This window comes from Haematobia irritans, chromosome 1 (assembly GCF_050003625.1).
Source record: "Haematobia irritans isolate KBUSLIRL chromosome 1, ASM5000362v1, whole genome shotgun sequence".
Classification (NCBI taxonomy): domain Eukaryota; kingdom Metazoa; phylum Arthropoda; class Insecta; order Diptera; family Muscidae; genus Haematobia; species Haematobia irritans.
The window spans coordinates 29,122,483-29,141,715 of NC_134397.1; positions in this window are offsets into that span (position 1 = coordinate 29,122,483).

A 19,233-nucleotide genomic window follows, 5' to 3' on the forward strand; every position below is an offset into this window, starting at 1 on the left:
AATAACAATGGGCATATGCAATCGGTAAACGATAAACATTGGGGCTATATTTTAATTGTACCATTTTAAACAAAATTCTAAGATATTAATTGAACTTTTTCACATTTTGATTTTGATTTATTTATATATCGTCATATGTTGATTTAACGTATATCGTAGCCAAACTTGGTTTTTACAAAACTATGTCACACACACAAAGAAAATTTCATTAAAATTCAGCAAACGAAATATTTTCATTGATATAACGAAACATTTTTATTAATACAATGAAAATATTCGTTAATAGTACGAAACGTTACGTTGATTGACACAAAATTCGTTAAAATAATGAAAAAATTCGTTGTATTAACGAATTTGTTTCATAGGCTGACTTTTAACGACACATTTCGTTAATATAACGAAACTTTTTCTACTAGTGCAAAGTAGTCCATAATCATATATAACCGATCAAGAACTAAATTGGTATGTTCGCGGTTGCCCCAGTTGGTAGAATTCTACTAAAAATTTTAGATTTTTTGCTGTTTGGTAGAATTCTTAATGGTTTGGAAATTTTTGCAAAATACGCCTCTCCAACCACGAAACACTTAAATTTTCTACCGAAATACAATTTTGTCAACAATTTCCATAGGAATAAAGTTTTGACTAAATTTTCCATAAAAATAAAATTTTGTCAAAATTTTCCAAAGAAATTAAATTTCTACAAAAAATTTCATATAAATAAAATTTTGTCAAAATTTTTATCGATATAAAATTTTGTCAAAATTTTTCATAGAAGTAAAATTTTGATAGAAATAAATTGTTGACAAAACTTTTCACAGAAATAAAATTTTATATAGAAATTAAATTTAAAAAATAAAATTTTATTTCTGTATAAAATTTTGTCAAAATTTTCCACAGCAATTAAATTTTGATTAATTTCCTATAGAAATAAAATGTTGATTAACTTTTTCATAGAAATAAAATGTTGACAACATTTTCTATAGAAATAAAATGTTGACTAACTTTTCCATAGAAATAAAATTTTTACAAAATTTTCCATAGAAATAAAATGTTGAAAAATTTTCTATACAAATAAAATTTTATCAACATTTTCTATTGAAATAAAATTTTGTTTAAATTTTTCTTAGAAATAAAATGCTGACAAAATTTTCCATAGCAATTAAATTTTGATTAATTTTTTATAGAAATAAAATGTTAATTATATTTTTCATAGAAATAAAATGTTGACAACATTTTCTATAGAAATAAAATTTTTACAAAATTTTCCATAGAAATAAAATGTTGAAAAATTTTGTATAGAAAAAAATTTATCAAAATTTTCTATAGAAATAAAATTTTATCAACATTTTCTAGTGAAATAAAATTTTGTCTAAATTTTTCATAGAAATATAATGTTGACTAACTTTTCCATAGGAATAAAATTTTTACAAAATTTTCCATAGAAATAAAAGGTTGAAAAATTTTCTATAGACATAAAATTTTATCAAAATTTTCTATACAAATAAAATTTTATCAAAATTTTCTATACAAATAAAATTTTATCAACATTTTCTATTGAAATAAAATTTTGTTTACATTTTTCATAGAAATAAAATGTTGACAACTTTTCCATAGAAATAAAATTTTGACTAAATTTTCCATAGAAATCAAATTTTTACTAAACTTAGACCAAACATAGAAATAACATTTTGACAAAATTTTCTACAGAAATAAAATTTGAACAAAATTTTCTTTACAAATAAAATTTAGACTAAATTTTTCGTAGAAATAAAATGTTGACAAAATTTTCTGTAGAAACAAAATTTTTTCATAGCAATTAATTTTGGACAAAATTTTCTATAGCAATAAAATTTTGAAAAAATTTTCTATAGAAATAAAACTTTGACGAAATTTTCTATAGAAATAAACTTTTTTCATAGAAATAAAATGTTGATAAACTTTTCCATAGAAATAAAATTTTGACTAAATTTTCCATAGAAGTCAAATTTTTACTAAACTTAGACTAAACAAAGAAATAACACTTTGACAAAATTTTCTATAGAAATAAAATTTGAAATGAAATAGAATTTTGACTAAATTTTTCGTAGAAATAAAATGTTGACAAAATTTTCTGTAGAAACGAAATTATTTCATAGCAATTAATTTTGGACAAAATTTTCTATAGCAATAAAATTTTGAAAAAATTTTCTATAGAAATAAAACTTTGACGAAATTTTCTATAGAAATAAACTTTTGACCAAATTTTCTATAGAAATAGAATGTTGACTAAATTTTCGATAGAAATAAAATTTAAAAAAAAATTTTCGATAGAAATAAACTTTTGAATAAAGTTTCCATAGAAATTAAATTTTAACTAAATTTTCCATAAAAATAAACTTTTGCCTACATTTTCCATAGAAATAAAACGTAAAAATTTTCTATGGAAATAAAATATTGACAAAATTGTCTTTAAATTCAATATCTTAATTTTATTTCTTAATTAGGTCATGCTATCAAAGTCCATTGTGGGTAAGTCCTCCGTTTTTATAGAAGTAGTAACTACTTCTTGTTGCAAACTAAAATCGTTAAAACACTTAAAATTCGACACAAATTTCAAATTCAAGGCGTATTTATGCACCAAAAAACTTGTCGCTAACAGGAGAGATCATAATATATGATATTGCAAATGAAAAAAATTTTTGAAATAAAATAATAAACAAATTTCGTTCAAAAAAAAAAAAAAAAAATGATATGAAAAAACAAAAATTTTATCAAAAATTTCAAAATATATACGGGTATATATTTTTTTTATTCGTTTTGTTTTGTTATTGTTGTTTTTTTTTCTTTCTTTAATCATTGTTGTTTTTTTTTTTTTTTGATTTCAGCTTAAAACCATGCATTGACTAAACTACAAGTGTAGCTTAACCAACAGAGGAAAAGAATGTTTGTCAAATTTATTTGGGCAAAGCCCTATAGACTGCAAGATGGTTGAATGGACGCACGTTTCGCAATTACCACATTCCTCATCAGCATCCTCTACTTGCAGCAAAACTATCAACCAATTATCAGAATAAATTCAGACAGTTCACTAAACCCAAAAGTAAACCACACTTTAACCTTCCGAAAAAAGGTTTTACATGATAGCCGGCTTATGCCGAAATAAATTCGTACAAAACACACATCTCTTTTGCTTTGCCACCGTCAAATCATCGATTTGAGTGCAGTTGGCTGTTTTTTTTTTTTTTTTTTTTTTTTTGAGCGTGCTTCCTCTTTTTTCATTCGTTTTGTTTTGTTATTTTTGGTTTTTTTTCTTTTAATCATTGTTGTTGTTTTTTTTTATTTCAGCTTAACTGCATTGACTAAACTACAAGTGTAGCTTAACTTCTGTTGGTTAAGCTACACCTTTAGTTTATAAGAAATAAAATGTTGACAAACTTTTCCATAGAAATAAAATGTTGACTAAACTTAGACTAAACATAGAAATAACATTTTGACAAAATTTTCTATAGAAATAAAATTTGAACAAAATTCTCTATAGAAATAAAATTTTGACAAAATTTTTCGTAGAAATAAAATGTTGACAAAATTTTCTGTAGAAACAAAATTTTGTAAAATTTTTCCATAGCAAAATTTTCTATAGAAAATTTGACAAAATGTTCTATAGAAATAAAACTTGACGAAATTTTCTATAGAAATAAACTTTTGACCAAATTTTCCATAGAAATAAAAACGTTGACTAAATTTTCGATAGTAATAAAATTTTAACAAAATTTTCCATAGAAATAAATTTTGCCTACATTTTCCATAGAAAAAAAATGTTTTAAAAATTTTCTATGGAAATAAAATGTTGACAAATTTTTCTTTAAATTCAATATCTTAAGTTTCATTTTAGGGCATGCTATCAAAGTCCATTGTGGATAAGTTCTCCGTTTTTATAGAAGTAGTAACTTTCTCTTCTTGTTATACCCTGCTCCACACTGTGGAACAGGATATTATAAGTTAGTGCATATGTTTGCAACACCCAGAAGGAGACGAGATAGACACATGGTGTCTTTGGCAAAAATGCTCAGGGTGGGCTCCTGAGTCGACATAGCCATGTCCATCTGTCCGTCTGTCCGTGAACACATTTTTGTAATCAAAGTCTAGGTCGCAGTATTGGTCCAATCGACCTCAAATTTGGCACAAGTATGTGTTTTGGCTCAGAATAGATCCCCATTGATTTCAGATTTATATATATATCTCCCATATATAGCTTTCGCCCGATTTACACTCATATGACCACAGAGGCCAATTTTTAACTCCGATTTAGTTGAAATTTTGCACAGGGAGTAGAATTAACATTGTTGCTTTTAGACTTTCCTTACTTGTTGCAAACTAAAATCGTTAAAACACTTAAAATTCGACACAAAATTCAAATTCAAGGCGTATTTATGCACCAAAAAAACTTGTCGCTAATAGGAGAGATCATAATATATATTAATGCAAATATTGAAATAAACTTCTGAAATAAAATAATACACAAATTTCGTTCAAATAAAAAAAGTGATTTGAAACAACAAAAATTTTATCAAAAATTTCAAAATATGATTTTTTTTATATTTGGTAGAGTTTTGGTAAACTTTTCTCCAAATATGTATATTCTTTTTGGCATGAGTGTCAACCGCGGGTATATCTCCCATCCACTATAGCATGGGGGATATACTAATTTTGTCATTCCATTTAGAACATATCGAAATTTTGGTCTCAGAACTCAAAAAGATGAAACATTTCGATCTCCTATAAATCCAGAATCTGATGTAGTCTCCATTATAGAAACTTTTAATTTAACGTCGTGAAACATACAATTTAATTTTTTATGAATAAAATTTTTTATGATATTGATAAATCCTCGTATTTCCTCATAAATTTCATTATAGCCCATTCTCATATCCACAGACATAGGAACTTTCATAAGACACACAAATCATTGGTGGGTGTTTGTATGTTTGTTTTTGTGTGTGTTTGTGTACTATTTGTGGACATTAATGTACCGGTTAAGTTAGATTTTCAACAATAAAATCTTGTGAAAGATCCTAGTTGCCCAACCTTCCATTCATTCGAGCACAAACAGACAAGAGAATTTGCTTGTGTATTAGAGTTTATGTGACCTTTACTTATGGAATAAATTTTCATCTTTTCAACCAAGCAATGAAAGAGTCACCATACATAACTCATACATGAATCCATTTGTTCTCTTAAATATGCATCCATCCTTATGAATATCAATAAAAGTTAAGCTAAATGAACTCACATTAACATACAGTCAAATGGAAATGTTCTATGGCATACACATACACAAAAAAATATAAGTAGTTTAATTTAGTTTTCTATACTTTGTAGTACATATGTGTGATTCCGTTTAAAGTGATGATAAGCCATTATAAAATAGGGGTAATATGATTATATTTGGGAATTTTTTTATAAAATCGGTAATTGACATTGGGTACCGTGGCAATTTTTTTGGTTTTTAGAAAATCGGGAGATGATGTAGAGGGTGGCTGGGCGATATGAAAATGGGCTCTTGGGAAATTCAGCCCCACAACCCAAATGAAACAGGGCCATAAATATGAATCGATGTTTTATAATGAATATGATCCCATGGAAATGAGCCCCAACAAAATGTAACTGAAGCACAAAAATCGACCCCAAACAAATTAAGACTCATTTTCTTCTTTGATATAAAGACAGTGTGAAAATGAATCCTGATTGGTGGAAAAAATTACGTTTTAAGAAAAAATTATATAGTGTTTGTCAGATCAAATCTGTTGAGAATCGCGTTAGCCCACTTTAAACTCTGTCCATAGGAGAAAGTCCTAAACTCTGGCCATAGGAGAAAGTCCTAGCCACTTTAAACTCTGTTCATATGAGAAAGTCCTAAGCACCGGCCAAAGAGCGTCCCCTCAAAAAAAAAAAAAAAAAAACAATGCGATACAATGCTATTCAAAACAATAAAAGTACTTACCGCCATTGTCAAATCCTAGAATGCCAAAATAGACCCCACATGAAAATGAAGCATAATTTCATAAAGGAAATTTGGGTTTATTTTCATTTGAGATGTTGAGGTCTATTTTCATAATGCTAACGGGCCCCAAAAATAAAATGAAACCACCCCCCAAAAAATCATAAAAATTTGGTGTTGTTGTTTTCCATACAACTTTATGGGGTCCTACTTCGCTTAAGTGTTGGGTCTAATTTTATGGAGCCCATATTCATAGCGCCATTGCGTCGTGTCCATATATGGACGACAAAAAAAATCGTAACAATAACATAAATGATCCGAATACTGAAAGCCACATTTAATCGAAATCCACGCCGCAGTAGTAGAAAACTTGCTCCTGGGCTGAATATATCGCCAGAGCTGATGCATTATATACTGAAAAATAAGCTTGGATTAAACCCATTGAAGTTTCAGAAATTGCAAGAGCCCTCCGATGTGCAAATATACTTAGGGCGTTTTCGTTTTGCAAAAAATATGTTGCCCTGGTGTTACACTACTTTTTCTCTCATTGTATTTTCGCTCAAATAATAGTGTCATTCCAAAGTTATTGTTAATTCATAATATTGTGAGGAATACAGGATCCAAAATCTATGATAGTGTCCTTTATATTTGGCAATCAATTTCGAGAATGTTGCACCTTTTTTCCCAATCGAAATCTCCATTAAATTAGACAGAGCCAAGGAATTACTTGGCTTGCATTAAATTGGCCAATTCCGAGTTGATTTTCTCCCAAATGGAGCTGTTTGTGAACAAACCGAAATTATGGGGTTTACATGCCAAAGAGTTCAGCTGAAAATTTACACTTTCGATTGGCCACCAGAACTCAAGGGTGTGGTACTCCTTAACGACCGACAGTTGCTCCACGCTCGTATCCGTCGATTGTGAGACCAAAATAAATACCAAATTTTATCAGGAAAATATCCTAAAAACACTATTGAAGCCCTGCACAGACAAACATGTCGGCGTAGACCATGAAGAAGAAGGTCAAAATGTTTGGATTCAAGTAAACTTTTTTTGAGTGATACCTCTAGATTGTCAAGTGCAGGCAAATCTGATAAAACCACGTTTTCTAGAAGCTCAAGAAGTCAACTCGTGAGATCGGCCTATACGGAGCTATAACAATACATGAACCGATACTCAAAATATTCGGCACAATTATTTGAGGGCACAAAATACCTCTTGCTTTCTAAATTCAGGACAATTCAATTCAGGATACAAGCCACAAGTCCAAGAATTCAAGAATAGTGAGATCCGTTTATTGCCGTCAACGGGCGGCATTACCCAAACATGGTATGATACGCACCAACACAGTTGTTTCTGGTCCTAAAATACTTCTAAATTTCTATTATCACTACAATTTCTAGAAGCCCAAAGACCCGGTTTATAAGGGGCTTGAAACAAAACGTGGACCGATATAGCAAAATTTCAAACTTGACCTACCTGCAAAGATAAACGAATATGTGCCAAGCAGATAGACAGACATACGGACATAATTATATCGTCTTAAAATGTTTCCCTGATTAAGAATATGTCTATATTATATAGTCGGAAATCGATATTTCGATGTGATATTTCGATATTTCTATGGTGGTGGGTATAAATAGCCCAGCAATAAAACGCGTAGCCAAAAAAGCAATGAAAATATTCTTTTTGGATCCGCAAGTTGTGGAAGTCATCTATTTAAGCATCCGCTCCATTGATTTCGCATTAGTTCTTTAGATGTGATGCTATTTCGGATTTCATTGTAAAAAATTAGAGAAAATCTTACAAAAATAAGATTTTTCTTAACTTTTGCGACTTTTATATCTACATAACGATTTTCTTGAATAATACGGGCCAATGTTGGATAGGTGAACTTTTCATTTTTTTTTTTTTTTTTTTTTTTTTTTTTTTTTTTTGGAAATTTCTGTTATTTTATTTGTCCTTGCTGTGTTTTATGTACAGTAAAATACAGAAATATTTAATTAATTGGCCAAATTGTGTAAAATAAAAGATTTTTATATATCACCTCAAAAGAGGCTCATGTCTATATAGAAAATCCCTCTTCAATTGATGCATTGGAATACAACATTGAAGCATGTATTTGTTAGATACCGGCCGAAATGTTGGAAAGAATGTGTCAAAATTGGAATAAGCGGATAGACCACTTGAGGAGTAGTCGCGGTCAACATTTGCATGAAATCATCCCCAAATATTAATTTATATGGACCGTACTAAAGATTTGATGTTTTTTTTTATACCCTTCACCACTACTGTGGTACAGGGTATAATAAGTTTGTGCATTTGTATGTAACGCCAAGAAGAAAAAGTCTGTGACCCATCGTTTAATATACAGATCGTCTTAGAATTAAATTCTGAGTCGATTTAGCGTTGATGTATTTTTGTGTGCAAAGTCCAGCTCGAAGTTTAAGTCCGATCGTCATCAAATTTGGCATAGAGTCCTTTTTTGGCTCAAAGACGAACCCTATTGATTTTGGAAAAAATCGGTTCAGATTTAGATATAGCTGCCATATATATTTATAACCGATCTGGTCATAAATGACGTATTTACCAACCGATCTTCTTTCAATTTCGTATAATTGAGTCTCATAAATTTTGTAGAATATCAATCAAATCGGTTCATATTCAGATATAACTCTCATATGTAGCTCTCGCCCGATTTACCCTCCTATGGCCCCAGAGGCCAATCCTTTGTTCCAATTTATGTGAATTTTTGCACAGGGAGTAGTATTAACATTATAAATATTCGTACCGAATTTGGTTGAAATCGGTTCAGCTATAGATATAGCTGCTATATATAGCTTTCGCCCGATTTACACTCCTATGACCCCAGAGGCCAATTTTTAGTTCCGAGTTACGTGAAATTTTACACAGGGAGTAGAATTAACATTATAAATATACATTCTGAATTTGGTTGAAATCGGTTCAGATTTAGATATAGCTCCCATATATAGGTTTCGCTCGATTTACACTCCTATGGCCCCAGAGGCCAAACATTTATCTCGAGTTGCGTAAAATTTTACACAAGGAGTAGGACTAACATGATAAATATGCATACCGAATTTGGTTGAAATCGGTTCAGATTTAGATATAGCTCCCATATATATCTGTCGTCCGATTTACAGTCATATGACTACTACCGTAGATCAAAATTCCCCACCGATTTACTTAGGTTAGTTTAGGTTAGATCGAAATTTCCCACCGATTTACTTAAAATTGTGCACAAGGAATGGAAATAAATTGGTTCAGATTTAATTATAGTGCGTATATTGTCCGATATGCGCATTTATATGGCCCCAGAGGTCAAAATTTCACTCCGATTTACAATGGAAAAATATTGTCGTGAGACCAAAAATTTCATGTCTTTAAAATACGAATGCATTTTGCTTGACGTAGAAGACGCATTTCTCTAATATAAAGTTTTTTTCCTTGTCCAAAAGTCGATCAACTTTTCGCCGAAGTCGTGTTGTCCTTATAATTAAGTGATTGGACTTAGGTTAAAATGGGTATCATAACATGATTTTCTTTCGTGTTATGGGTGTCATAACATGAAAGAAAATTTTTTTGGGCTAAGATCAACTTGACTTTAATAATTCAGAAAAATTCTTTAAAATTAATGAAATTGTCTTTAAATTTGTTGTATTTTTGCATCTTGACTACAAAGAAAAAAAATCGTTCTAAGATAGGACATGTTTTTCTACGCTTTATTTTAAGACGTTTTATACCCTCCACCATAGGATGTGGGAATATTAACTTTGTCATTCCGTATGTAACATATCCAAAAATATTGCTCTAAGACCCCATATAGTATATATATTTTGGGTCATGGTGAAATTCTGAGTCGATCTGAGCATGTCCGTCCGTCTGTTGAAATCACGCTAACTTCCGAACGAAAGAAGGTATCGACTTGGAACTTGGCACAAGTAGTTGTTATTGATGTAGGTCAGATGGTATTGCAAATGGGCTATATCGGTCCACTTTTACGTATAGCCCCCATATAAACGGACCCCCAAATTTGGCTTGCCGATACTCTAAGAGAAGCACATTTCATCCGATCAGGCTGAAATCGGGCTGTCCACATCGGTCCACATCGGTCCATAATTATATATAGCCCCCATATGAACCGATCCCCCGATTTGGCTTGCGGAGCCTCTAAGAGAAGCAAATTTCACCCGATCCGGCTGAAATTTGTTACATGGTGTTGGTATATGGTCTCTAACAACCATGCAAAAATTGGTCCACATCGGTCCATAATTATATATAGCCTCCGTATAAACCGATCCCCAGATTTGGCTTGCAGTGCCTCTTAGAAGACCATCTGATTTGGTACTTGGTGTTAATATATGGTATCCAACAACCATGCAGGAATTGGTTCATATTAGTCCATAATTATATATAGCTCCCATATAAACCGATCCCCAGATTTGACCTCCGGTGCCTTTTGGAGAAGCAAAATTCATCCGATCTGGTTGAAATTTGGTACGTGTTGGTAGTATATGATATTTAACAACCTTGCCAAAAGTGATCCATATCAGTCTATAATCATGTATAGCCCCCATATAAACCGATCCCGAGATTTGCATTTGGAGCCTCTTGGAGGAGCAAATTTCATTCGAGTCAGTTGCAATTTGGTATATTGTGCTAGTATATGGCCGTTAACAACCATGCCTAACTAGGTCCATATCGGTCTATAGTTATATATAGCCCTCAGATAAATCGATCCCCAATCACACAAAAATTGGTCCATATCAAGTTCATAATTGTATATAGTCCCCATATAAGCGACCACCATATTTCAATTCTAGCTCTCTACGTATCGTGCAAAAAGTCCATATCGATTCCTAATTATTTATAGACTTACCTATACATAACTTTTTTGTCTAATATATACCACGTATGGACTAACTCACAATTTAGAAAACGATGTTAAGAAGTTTTAAGATACCACAACCCAAGTAATTCGATTGTGGATGACAGTCTGTTGTAGAAGTTTCTACGCATGCTTTTTTTCAGTGTACTTGAAGTTTTGCACAGCGAATAGGACTAACATAAGTATGCCAAATTTGGTCAAATTCGGTTCAGATTTAGATATGACTTCCATATATCTTTCGTTCATATGACCACGGAAACCAAAGTCTCATTTCGAACATTTTGAAGTTTGCACTGAGAGTTCAATTAAAATTTTAGCAATGTTTGTCAAATTTTTATCAAAATCGGCCCCCATATATATGTTCTTCCGATTTTAGCAAATACACGCAAAGAAGAAAAACGTTTGGAAAACGTGTACCGAAAACGTTTTTCTTTTGTTAGAGTTTTTTGAATTGCTTCGAAAATTTTAAACTTTTATCACCAAAAAAATTCGTTTGTTACAAAATTTTTATTTTTTCTATAAAAAAGGTTATTTTTGAAACAACAACACAGTCCATTTCGTTTATATCAAACACTGTTCTTTTCTGACTTTAGGTCTTTAATAAGACACATTTTACAGTTCAAAATTTAATATAGTACAATGTATTGTTGAATATTTTTTCGGAATCTTCCGAACATATCTGGAATATATGTAAAAAAAAAAACTTTAGTCGAAGCAGGGATCGAACCCACGACCCTTGGCATGCAAGTCGGACGTAGCAACCACTGCTCCACGATGCCAAACTAAATGTTTGTTTCTGTTAAATAAACTTTGTTTATTCGGTTCGTGGGCGCCGTTAAGAACTAAGAAACCTCGTGGATGTGAGAAAGATGTGAGGGAAAATGCAATTAGCAAGAAAACAATGTTTTTTTTTTTTGAGTTTGTCTTTATGAAATTGTTTTTACATCCTGGAAAAGAATAAACGTTTATCACAAAAAGTATATACTTTTCTTCCAAATACACTTCCTTACAGCGAAAAGCAAATGAGAAACGAACTTTGTTTGTCTAAAATTTCGTTTGGGAGGAAAGAATTATTTTTTTGCGTGTATGACCAAAATTCATACATGTTCCTTGTAAGATCGGCACTGTTAAGTCGACAACTCGCAAAAATGATTCCCTAATTCGTATATATCGACTTATAAATCATAAATGCAGATTTGCGAAATTTTTGCAATTAAAATATATCTAATATTTTTCTAATAACATTGTGGTCCTTCCCAATCATTAACCAATTTAAATTTTGATTCTAGGCATTTTGTGAAAGTTTAAAAAATCTTGTCCAAATCGGTTAAGCTATAAATATTTGTATATGAGAATGCAAACTTTCGTGATAACTCCCAACAAATTTGAAAGAGTTGAGATGGTAACACAAAGTTTGGTCTACATAGTGGTGAAGGGTATAATATAGTCGGTGCCGCCCGACTTTAGACTTTCTTTACGTGTTCGTTTTAAATTTTCCTATATGTAGTTCTTAAAAAATATCCCCTTTATAAATAAAGCGACCTTTCGACTTCATTGAACTACTCAGTGATATCCAATCTTATTATTGAAATTAATGATGGACAGTGAAATCTTATATTCTTGTCAACTTTTTTTTTCTTTCTTTATTATTTGATTGGAATATATAAGGGGAATTTCTTTCCATAAGTAACCATAAAATAAGAAGAATCTTAATAAAACGTGGAATATTCATTGATTTCAACAATGGATTTCCATATGTCACATGTCATTGACTCACATTTGTAAATATAATCCTTGATAAGAGTATTTTGACTTCCAAAATCCTTCATTCAAATGATCACTTATGTGTATTCAATACTGAGATTATCGTTTCTTATTACTCTCCCTCTATTGATTGTTATAAGGTAAACACCCCCTTGCAACAATCAATAGACTGTACAATCGGAGATTTACTTGGATATCAAGTAGAAATTCTTTTGCCAACTGACAGGCAATAATCAAAAGATTCTTTCAGATTCTTTCACTTTTTTATATATTCCTTAATTGTCATTTTGTTATGTATGTATGTAATTGAGTGTGTGTGTGTTTGAGTTTGTGTCTTTGGCACATATGAGCATTTGTTTGTTTGTGGCTTATATTCGTAATAATACCGAAAAACTTTATCTGCCCCAAGGGTCCTTTAACCAAAAAACTTTTTATTGAATTAAACTTTTTAGACATTTTAATTTTGTCTTGCATGTCGACTGTAAAGGATACTGGCGACTGCCTATATACGAAGGAAACATTTTCTTATACACACACACACACATACATATACACTCAATATCTATTTTTCTACACCAATTAAATTACACAGCTTCTGTTGTAATGACAAACTCCATGCAATTCACAAGGAAATAATTTCGCCCCCTTGGTATTTATCTCCATTTGACGAAATGAAAAAAGTTTCTCTTGTATAGTTTTTAGTTAGTATGTCATTGGGTCAAAGACATGTGTCCTTAAGTTTTATCACTCAATACACATATATGAACTCCATTACAGATGGCTATTAGAAGCAAAATTCCTATGTAGCAATAATAGAAGTGGAGAAATTTGATATATAATTAAAAAGAAAGATACTAAAAACTAATACAAAAGAGTTTTTTTTTTAACAGTAAAGGCATACGGAGAGATCATTGCAATACTGAAAACATTCGGACAGATATTGCCAGCTGTACTGTAATTTTAAAATACATTGACTGACGGATTGACAGCCAGATGGACATTGTTCAATTGACTCAAAAGTTGATACAATGTTATCTCATACATGACAAAATGGGTCCAGATTGCTAGTTATTATAGCCTCCACCGTAGGATGGGGCATATACAAACTTTATCATTGTCTCTCTAACTCATAAAAATATTGATCACTTCTTCCATAATGTATGTTGGCTGATAAGTCCCCGCTCTGACACATAGATGGCATCGCTAGTATTAAATGCATATTACTTTTATATAGTACCAACCTTCAAATGATTCGTGTCAAAACTTTACGTCTGCAAGTCAATTAGTTTGTGAGATAGAGCATGCTCAGATGGAAAAAAAGGGTTTCGTGTTTTGATAAAATATACGGTGGAAGCAAAAACATGGCTTGATAATGAGTTTCAGGACTCTGCCCCAGGGAAATCAACAATAATTGATTGGTATGCAAAATTCAAGCGTGGTGAAATGAGCACGGACGACGGTGAACGCAGTGGACGCCCGAAAAAGGTGGTTACCGAGGAAAACGTAAAAAAATCCACAAAATGATTTTGAATGACCGTAAAATGAAGTTGATCGAGATAGCAGAGACCTTAAAGATATCAAAGGAACGTGTTGGTCGTATTATTAATCAATATTTGGATATGCGGAAGCTCTGTGCAAATGTCAGGCAAATTGGATAAAAACTTCGGATTCTAGAAGCCCAAGAAGTAAAATTGGGAAATCGGTCTATATGGGGGCTATACCAAAATATGGACCGATACTCACCATTTTCGGCACACCTCTTTATGGTCCTAAAATACCTTAAGATTTCCAATTTCAGACAAATTGGATAAAAACTACGGTTTCTATAAGTCCAAGACCCCAAATCGGGAGGTCGGCTTATATGGGGACCATACCAAAACATGGACCGATGCTCACCATTTTTGGCACACCTCTTTGCGGTTCTAAAGTACCTCTCGATTTCCAATTTCAGGTAAATTGGATAAAAACTGCGGTTTCTATAAGCCCAATAAGTAAAATCGGGAGATCGGTATATATGGGGGCTATACCCATAATATGGTCCGATACTCACAATTTTTGGCACACCTCTTTATGGTCCTACAATACCTCTAGATTTCTAATTTCAGGTAAATTGAATAAAAACTGCGGTTTCTATAAGCTCAAGAAGTAAAATCGGGAGATCGGTCTATATGGGGGCTATACCAAAACATGGACCGATACTCACCATTTTTGGCACACCTCTTTATGGTCATAAAATTCCTCTAGATTTCAAATTTCAGGCAAATTGAATAAAAACTACGATTTCTATAAGCCCAAGACCCCAAATCGGGAGGTCGGTTTATATGGGGACTATATCAAAACCTGGACCGATATAGCCCATCTTCGAACTTGACCTGCCTGCAGACAAAAGACGAGTTTGTGCAAAATTTTCAGCGGAAATCGATATTTCGATGTGTTACAAACGGAATGACAAACCTATTATACCCCCGTCACCATTCTATGGTGGTGGGTTTAAAAAAGGGTTGTTCCACCAAGACAACGCACCGTGCCACAAGTCATTGAGAACGATGGCAAAAATTCATGAATCGGGCTTCGAATTGCTTCCCCATCCACCGTATTCTCCAGATCTGACCCCAGCGATTTTTTCTTGTTCTCAGATCTCAATAGGATGCTCGCAGGGAAAAAATTTGGCTGCAATGAAGAGGTGATCGCCGAAACGGAGGCCTATTTTGAGGCAAAACCGAAGGAGTACTACCAAAATGGTATCGCTATAATCGTTGTATCGCAGAGAACTATAAATAAAAACGAATTTTCTGTTGAATAATAAAAACGAATTTTGACCAAAAATGTGTTTTTCTTTGTTAGACCGGGGACTTATCAGCCAACCTGTTATATGGAGAATTCTGAATTCGTCCGAAATAAGCTATCGACTTTAAACACGGCACATTTACCTGTTATTGATATTGCAAATGGGCCATATCCGTCCAGTTTTATGTATACACTGAAAAAAAACATGCCCGGTTCCAAAGATTTTGTCTTTACTTTAAACATTTTGGTATTGATTCCGAGCCAAAGAAGCGGAGAATTCAAGTAAGCATACTTTTAAGACACAATACTATTTTAAATTTGGGTTTTGTGTACTTGACTCTACGAAGCAAATTTTAATTTTTTGTTTTTTATACCCTCCACCATAGGATGGGGGTATATTAACTTTGTCATTACATTTGTAACACATCGAAATATTGCTCTAAGAACCTATAAAGTATATATTCTGGGTCGTGGTAAAATTCTGAGTCGATCTAACCATGTCCGTCTGTTGAAATCACGCTAACTTCCGAACGAAACAAGCTATCGACTTGAAACTTGGCTCAAGTAAAGGGTGATTCTTTTGAGGTTAGGATTTTCATGCATTAGTATTTGACAGATCACGTGGGATTTCAGACATGGTGTCAAAGAGAAAGATGCTCAGTATGCTTTGACATTTCATCATGAATAGCCGAACGATCTGCCACAACGTCGAATTTTCAGTGAATGGGCCCTAGAAAAGTTGGCAGAAAATCCGCTTTTTTATCGACAAATTTTGTTCAGCGATGAGGCTCATTTCTGGTTGAATGGCTACGTAAATAAGCAAAATTGCCGCATTTGGAGTGAAGAGCAACCAGAAGCCGTTCAAGAACTGCCCATGCATCCCGAAAAATGCACTGTTTGGTGTGGTTTGTACGCTGGTGGAATCATTGGACCGTATTTTTCAAAGATGCTGTTGGACGCAACGTTACGGTGAATGGCGATCGCTATCGTTCGATGCTAACAAACTTTTTGTTGCCAAAAATGGAAGAACTGAACTTGGTTGACATGTGGTTTCAACAAGATGGCGCTACATGCCACACAGCTCGCGATTCTATGGCCATTTTGAGGGAAAACTTCGGAGAACAATTCATCTCAAGAAATGGACCGGTAAGTTGGCCACCAAGATCATGCGATTTGACGCCTTTAGACTATTTTTTGTGGGGCTACGTCAAGTCTAAAGTCTACAGAAATAAGCCAGCAACTATTCCAGCTTTGGAAGACAACATTTCCGAAGAAATTCGGGCTATTCCGGCCGAAATGCTCGAAAAAGTTGCCCAAAATTGGACTTTCCGAATGGACCACCTAAGACGCAGCCGCGGTCAACATTTAAATGAAATTATCTTCAAAAAGTAAATGTCATGGACCAATCTAACGTTTCAAATAAAGAACCGATGAGATTTTGCAAATTTTATGCGTTTTTTGTAAAAAAAAAGTTATCAAGCTCTTAACAAATAACCCTTTAGTTGTTATAGATGTAGGTTAGGTTAGGTGGCAGCCCGATGTATCAGGCTCACTTAGACTATTCAGTCCATTGTGATACCACAGTGGTGAACTTCTATATTATAGATGTAGATCGGATGGTATTGCAAATGGGCTATATCGGTCCACTTTTATGTATAGCCCCCATATAAACGGACCCCCAGATTTGTCTTGCGATTGCTCTAAGAAAAGAAAATTTAATCAGATCTGGCTGAAATTTGGTACATGGTGTTAGTACATCATGGTCTCTAACAACCATGCAAAAATTGGTCCACATCGGTCCATAATTATATATAGCCCCCATATAAACCGATCCCCAGATTTGGCTTGCGGAGCCTCTAAGAGAACAAAAATTCATCCGATCCGGCTGAAATTTGGTACATGGTGTTAACATATAATCTTTAACAATCATGAAAAAATTGGTCCACATCGGTCCATATTTATATATAGCCCCCATATAAACGGACCCCCAGATTTGGTTTGCGAATCCTCTAAGAGAAGCACATTTCATCAGATCCGGCTGAAATTTGGTATATGGTGTTAGTATATGGTCTCTAATAACCATGCAAAAATTGGTCCACATCGGTCCATAATTATATATAGCCCCCATAAAAACCGATCACCAGATTTGACCTCCGGAGCCTCTTGGAAGACCAAAATTCATCTGATTCAGTTTAAATTTGTTATGTGGTGTTAATATATGGCCTCAAATACTCATGCAAAAATTGGTCGAAATCGGTACATAATTATATATAGCCCCATATAAACCCATCCCGAGATTTGGTTTTGGAGCCTCTTGGAGAAGCAAAATGCATCCGATCTGGTTGAAATTTGGTACGTGGTGTTAGTAAAGGGTGATTTGTTAAGAGCTTGATAACTTTTTAAAAAAAAAAAAAACGCATAAAATTTGCAAAATCTCATCGGTTCTTTATTTGAAACGTTAGATTGGTCCATGACATTTACTTTTTGAAGATAATTTCATTTAAATGTTGACCGCGGCTGCGTCTTAGGTGGTCCATTCGGAAAGTCCAATTTTGGGCAACTTTTTCGAGCATTTCGGCCGGAATAGCCCGAATTTCTTCGGAAATGTTGTCTTCCAAAGCTGGAATAGTTGCCGGCTTATTTCTGTAGACTTTAGACTTGACGTAGCCCCACAAAAAATAGTCTAAAGGCGTCAAATCGCATGATCTTGGTGGCCAACTTACCGGTCCATTTGTTGAGATGAATTGTTCTCCGAAGTTTTCCCTCAAAATGGCCATAGAATCGCGAGCTGTGTGGCATGTAGCGCCATCTTGTTGAAACCACATGTCAACCAAGTTCAGTTCTTCCATTTTTGGCAACAAAAAGTTTGTTAGCATCGAACGATAGCGATCGCCATTCACCGTAACGTTGCGTCCAATAGCATCTTTGAAAAAATACGGTCCAATGATTCCACCAGCGTACAAACCACACCAAACAGTGCATTTTTCGGGATGCATGGGCAGTTCTTGAACGGCTTCTGGTTGCTCTTCACTCCAAATGTGGCAATTTTGCTTATTTACGTAGCCATTCAACCAGAAATGAGCCTCATCGCTGAACAAAATTTGTCGATAAAAAAGCGGATTTTCTGCCAACTTTTCTAGGGCCCATTCACTGAAAATTCGACGTTGTGGCTCGTTAGTAAGTCTATTCATGATGAAATGTCAAAGCATACTGAGCATCTTTCTCTTTGACACCATGTCTGAAATCCCACGTGATCTGTCAAATACTAATGCATGAAAATCCTAACCTCAAAAGAATCACCCTTTATATGATATACAACAACCATGTCAAAAGTGGTCCATATCAGTCCATAATCATATACAGCCCCCATATAAACCGATCCCGAGATTTGGTTTTGTAGCCTCTTGCAGGAGCAAATTTCATCTGAGTCAGTTGAAATTTGGTACATTGTGCTATTATATGGCCGTTAACAACCATGCCTAACTAGGTCCATATCGGTTTATAGTTATATATAGCCCTCAGATAAATTGATCCCCAATCACACAAAAATTGGTCCATATCAAGTTCATAATAGTAGCTCCCATATAAGCGACCACCATATTTCAATTCTGGCTCTCCACGTACCGTGCAAAAGTCCATATCGATTCGACTTACCTATACATAACTTTTTAGTCTAATATATACAACGTATGGGCTAACTCACAATTTAGAAAACGATGTTAAGAAGTTTTAAGATACCTTGACATCGGTAAGTATTACCACAACCCAAGTAATTCGATTGTGGATGACTGTCTTT